A 6,482-nucleotide genomic window follows, 5' to 3' on the forward strand; every position below is an offset into this window, starting at 1 on the left:
TCACAAAAGAACCTGCAAGTTTTTAACACTGTGTGGCTCAAATTATGGCACTGGCAGCAAAGGTTGTGGTACACTTCTTTGAATCCAGCCCCTCTAGTCTCAGCTATATGGCTGCGCAGTGTAACCCCCACTGATCTGTCTCCTGCTTTATACCAATGTAGCTTAGATCAGCAGCTGCCTTCCTCCCCCTTCTAAATCCAAGTTTCTATAGGTATTGGTGATAATTAGGTGATCTGCTATGAGATAAACCCAGCTAGATCCAAAATAACCCTAACCTGCGGCAGCAGTTAAAGAAGCGAGCAAGTTAGGACTCATTAGGAAAGGAATAATAATAAGACACTAATAGCATAATGCCATGGATATAAATCCATGGTACACCCACACCTTGAACACTGTGTGCAGTTCTGATCGACCCATCCTCAAAAAAGCTATATTAGAATTGGAAAAGATACAGAGAAGGAGAACAAAAATGGTTAGGGATATGGAACAGCTTCCATATGAGGAGAGATTAATAAGGCTGAGACTTTTCAGCTTGGAAGAGATGACTAATTGGGGGCTGTGACAGAGGTCTATAAAATCATGAATGGTGCATAGAAAGTGAATAAGGAGTGTTATTTACCCCGTCACATACCACAAGAACTAGGGGCACCCACATAAATTAGCAGGCAGCAGATTTAAATGCACAGTCAACTTTTCTGGATTCCATCCTTTCCTCCCAGTTACACCCCACTGAACCTCCCCTGAGCAAACCCCTGCATCATCCTTTCTGTTTAGACCCTGCAGCACCCTTGTAGAGGGCTGTCCCTCCCTGGTCCAGGCACTGGGCTACAGCATCAGCAGGCAGGTCCTAACCTACCTATGCCTGGTGAGAGACCATGCTGATAGTTCCTGTGCTATCCTCTAACTTGGGGAGGGGGCGGGGAAATTCACCTCCCTGTCATCCCATTCCCCCTGTGTTGCGCCATCCCTGTTTGTTTGTTTAGTGCTGTTGAGCCTTGTTGATTACATGGCTCATTCTGAGAGCCTCTGGAAGACACCTGTCCGAGACCTAAGCAGACAGCTCTCAGGCCCCTGGGCTGAGCCCTAGGTCAGTAAGACAGATCGAAAGCTGGGGGGCGAAGGGGTGGGGGGGGGGAGAAGGGAGGGCACAGGAGGTCACTGGTGTGTTAACACTCACACAGACAGAGAGAGGCGTTTAGTAACCTGATCTCAGAGCAAATTCCACCGTCCCTGCTCAAAGCAAAGCAGGGCCTGAGGGGGACGGAGGTGTGTGGGGGGGGGGGGGGGCTTTCTGTCTCTCCAGGGCAAGACACACTAAGGAGAGGCAACCTACGACAAACAAATACAAAACCAGGCCTAGTGGTGCCACTCTCACCAGAGCTGCCCCGTGGCCCAAAGACAAGCTACACTCCAGGGACAGCAAAGCTGCAGGATTCAGTCAAGCCAATAAAATCGGCGCAGGGAATCCCATTCATTGCCCCCCCCCCCCACCGCCACTTCAAGGCATGAGACAGTAGTAAGGGACTTGGACTCTGGCAAGAGTTGCACTGCCAAGGACCTGTGTGTTTTCAGCAGGCCTGGGGGCCCAAACGGCAAAATTCAGAGCCCAACTTTCCTGGAGTTTTAGGGCATTGAGGTTGGGGCGTTTGGTTCAGTCTGTTGTAGAACTCGGGGCCAGCTGCAAAATGTGGATCCAAACTTCCCAGAGGCTTGGTTCAGAGGCTTTAGCCACCCATGGCCCAGAGTCTCAAAGAACTTTAGGTGCCTGACTCCCATCGGCCTGTGTCTCCCCCACTTTTCTGGCCCAGGAGAATAAAACCACTTCCTTCCCAGGTGTCATTGTTTGGAAATCTAACCTGAGATGGCCCAAATTCCTCCTGCTTCGGCATTCACTGCAACAGCTCCCAGCCTCTAACCGCGCCCCCCCCCCCCCCGTGGAAATATCACACAGACCTATTTGGGGATCTGAGAGTAACTGACCCTACAGGGCTTTTAATGATGTGATGAAGGGCAGTGCCTGCTAAGTAAAAGCTCTGTTAACACAGCAACTTCCACGCTGCGATTCCCCAGGCCTAGAGCAACTCACTTTATCAGCCATTCAAGGGTACTTACAAGGAAAATGGAAGGCTCTCCCTCGACATTCAATACCTGGCGCAGGTGTGAAGAGTCGCTAAACCATAAACCCCACCTTGCATACCTGCCATACCTGTGCTGTCTGCCCTGAGACACACAACGGGCGAACACCAGCTGTTTCTGAGACCCTGTCCTCGCTAAGTGGGTTTCCGTTGCTGCGTGATGAGTGTCAATAACATGAATAAGTTAGGGCTTAAAATCAGAGGAGACCAAAAGGTCTGGCTAAGGCCCTCTTTATGGTGTAACCCTACAAAGGGGCACTTGTTTCATGAGATGGCTATCTCACTAATAGCTTCTTTCTTTGCCGGAGAGACAAAGGAAGGTTATGGCTGAAAACACCACCAGAAAGGAGCTAAAGGAGCCACTATACAATGAGCCGCGTTTCCAGCATCATGCATATCACAAGCAGGTGGATCTGTCTGCATGTCACATCTCAGCTGGTTCAATTATTTTCCAATAGCATTGGGACCAATTCAGCCACCTAAAACTTGGGGGTAGCTCTTGGCTACCCAAGGCACCACACAGATACTGCAGGGAGGGACATCCCAGAAGTGCCAAAAGGAAATAAAAGTGCCACTCTCAACTTCAAGGCAGGAGTGGACATAGATCCCCGCTTGCAGGAAGCACAGGGCCCTTTAGGTCTTATTAGTATGGGGACCTATGAGCAGAGTGATGACATTTTCCAGACCAAAAGCACTAAAAACAGATTTAATTTCCTCCTCTCCAATAGAATAGTTTAGTCACTGCAGCCTTCACATTAAGGCAAGGGTGGAGGTGTTTGTCATTTTTGGCCTACTGTGGAAAAGATGGAATGTCAATAGCTCAGGTGCCAAAGGAAAAGCGTGGTGCCCAGATGTGCTTCTTCTTTGAGGCCTAAAGTCCACCTGGAAAGTATTTTTCTTTTAAATCTTTTTTCCCCCTCTAATTTTTGACAGAAATTTGGGCCTTTTTCTAGCTTGTTTTTCCTGGCTGAGTCTACAGATGAGTCTAGAGCTGTGACACTGCACGTACTAAGGAAGTGGAACCTGAGGATCTGGGAGAAGCGGACAAGATTTTTCAGTCAGAGAGTTCAAAACATTCGACTGAGCCTTTTTGTTAATATCTGTTAAACTCAAATGCCTGACCAACTGTTGGGAGAAATTGCATCTTGTGAAAAATTCTACACTTGCTCCCCATTCAGTTAGGTCCTAAGAAAGCTCACAGGCTACATCGCTGTGATTTCCAAGGGCAAACCACCAGAAAAAGAAGGCATCTACCTACTGTTCCTTCTCCTGGCAGTTAAAAAGGCTCACCTAAAAAATTGGACTGACCCTTCATGAACTGTGCTGCTCTCCCAATGAAACCAGCCTGTCTATTCTACTGTGAGCTGTGCCAGTACCACAAGCAGGATTTAGCGTGAGGAAGGTGTCAGCAGCGCTATAGAAACTCAGAGCACAGTTGTATCTGACTGGGCGTCTATAGGACCTACTCTAGCAAGAGAGTCTGGTCTCACTGCAACAGCTGTTTGGATGCGCGCGCGCGCACGCACACACACACACACACCACACACACACGGTCCCAGATCCAAAGAGCTTACAACAAAAACAGAAGCGTAATTCTCCCACTGTACAGACCCAGAGAGACTAATGTCCAAAGGTATTTAGGCACCTACTCCCACCGATTTACAAGGAGTCTGTGGGCAATGCCCAGGAATTGAATTCAGGATCTTCTGAGTTCCACTCCAGTGCATTCACTGCAAGACCATCCTTCCTTCCCGGCTGGCTTTAAAATGATTCCTATAAAAGCTACCCCCTGCTCTCCCAGCCCCTAGCGCCTGCTCACCCTCAATTAGAACTGATTTGTGGTACACAGGCCTTAAGTTACACTAGCTTGTAACAGCCACAAGGTGCCAAAGAGCTAGGCTCAGGACTGATATAGCACAGTTCGGTCCTGAGACCATCTCCCCGCCCCCTTTGGATACTCACACCCTCTTCCCTCTCCACTGACAGCGAGGTGACTATAAGGCATGGTAGACACCATGTAAGCTGTGTAGGAGCACACTTAGCTGGAGTGATCCGTACTAGGCCACTTAATGAGCTGATGCAGCCAAAGTACGCCAATGAGCACCAGTCGTAATGTATGTCAAAGGGCTGCCTCTCCATAATCTCCGACAAAGGAAGAAAGTAGGTAACCCAGGGACAAGAACAGTCTCTCCGGGATTTGGCTACACCCAATAGATCCATTCTTTAGCTTCTATGGTTAACTCAGTCCTTGGCCTTGCAACAGGGCCTTCCAAAAGGTGGCCAGCTACTGCCCATTGTGGTGGTGGGGTTTGATGCAAGTGTGGATTGCAGCCACCAAGCAGTCTTGTCAGTTCCTGTCAACCAGGGACACTGTCCAGCCACTGACCGAGCGGTTGAAAGCCTCTGTCATCCATACAAAGCCTCTGAGTCTGTCCCAGGGACATGGCACTTTCATGCTAAATACCCCCCCAGCGCCCCCCCCCCCCGCAATCTGCTGGCTGCTGGTCGGCAGCGTCTCTGCGGTTAGCCAGTAACCCAGCTACTCTCACTAGATGGGAAGCTCCACTTGCTGCTTTGCAGTGCCTTGGTGCCGGTGCAAACAAACCAGAGGCTGGGAAACAGTGCCCAGCCTCCCGAAGCTCCATGATTCCCAACAAGTCGAGAAACCATACAGGGAAACAGCATGGGTGGGGTGGGGGTGTTGGAAGGAGAGACGCATAGACATGGGTAATTGTTAATCCTATTTAACGATGCATGACTGCACAGGATAACTTTAACCATCTTCCAAGTGCGTTCCCCCTGCCTCCCAAGGGGCATGTCAAGGTTCCCATGTAAACCTGATTCGAATTGGTGTTTCTCCCAATTCCCAGGTCCTAAATCTTCATTGAGTGGCTTCCAAGCATCCCTCTCTTCCAAACTTCCATGGCACCCAGGACCCTAATCCTGTCTCTCCAAATTCCCCAGCCGCAAGGCTGGGGTCTCATCTCTGGGATCTCACCACTTAGTCTTGCAACCCGAACTTGCATCACCTGACCATGGAGGACTTAGTAATTGGAAACTTTATGTCAGCATCACCTGACCGCTGAGCACTTTAGCCTCCATCCTTAACATTGGCATCACTGATCTCTGAGCGCTTAATCTTGCAACTTTAACTCTGGCATCACCTGACCTCTGATCACTTAGTCATGCAGCCTTAATGTTCACTTGAAGAATGTTTTTAATGGAATATTCATAGGTATAGGGGAGAGAGACTGACTAGTCATGGTCCACGACCCTTTAGCCTTGGAACTTGCCTTCTCAATGGCTCCTAAGAAGAGCATTCTCGTCTTACCAGTGCTGGCCCATTCACCTCGCTCAGTAGAACAGGGTCCAGCAGAGTGCGTACAGCCCAGCTAATGGGGCCCACCCCACTCAGTCGGGCCAGCATGGCCTCTTCCTGCCTTGAACTTAATGCTGTCATCCGGTGGCTATGGAAAATGAGTGTGAAATGCTCCACCACCAGCAGTCTGCAACCCATGGCCCTGGCCATTGTATCTCACCACAGATGTAAATACCAGTTTAAGTTACAAGCCAGCCCCATTGTGTACATCCTGCATGCTTCACAGGGATCACTGACATTACTTGTATGTTATATGCACCTCCCCAGCACATGTGCCATTTTCCAGTATTTCTCCTCCCTCCCACCACCCTCCAGGCGTATGGCATGCTAAAGAGATGGCAGCATAACTTATGGGGCCAGATCCTGAGCTGGTGTCATGCAGCGGAGTGCCACAGAACTCCACTGTTTGGCACCAGCAGAAGATCTGGTAGGTTAGGCTCATTGGGCCGGATTCACCTCTCAGTTGCACTGGTGCAAATGATGAGTAACTTCAGTGAAGCAAGTGAAGATGCGGTAATGTAAACCCAGCTTCAGCGAGGGGCAAAACAGGCCCCGGGGGAACTCAAATCTCAAGCCAGGTTACGTGAAACTCAGCTAGAGACACCATCATATCCCTGCAGTTTACTGAGGTGGGGGGTCTCATCAATCCCTGATGCCACAGAGCAGTTGTCCAGGTTATTCAGTGCAGTGGAGGGATGGGGAGATGAGAAAGGATGGGGGAATCCAGGACTGATGAGCCTGTGTACCCTGGAGATACCAGGGCTTGTTCCTACCAGCCAGGCTGCCTGGTGAGAATTCTGCACACATCCACACCCCGCCCCACTCACTGTCACACAGAGGAGCTGTTAGCTGCCCTGTCTCACACAGTAGCTGCTAACCACAGTGCTGTCACTCATGCTGGCATTGCCAGGATAAATAGCATTCAGCTCTGATCTGCAGCAGAGTTTTCGCTGAATTTCCATGGCATT

This window comes from Dermochelys coriacea, chromosome 4 (genome assembly GCF_009764565.3).
Source record: "Dermochelys coriacea isolate rDerCor1 chromosome 4, rDerCor1.pri.v4, whole genome shotgun sequence".
Taxonomy (NCBI): domain Eukaryota; kingdom Metazoa; phylum Chordata; order Testudines; family Dermochelyidae; genus Dermochelys; species Dermochelys coriacea.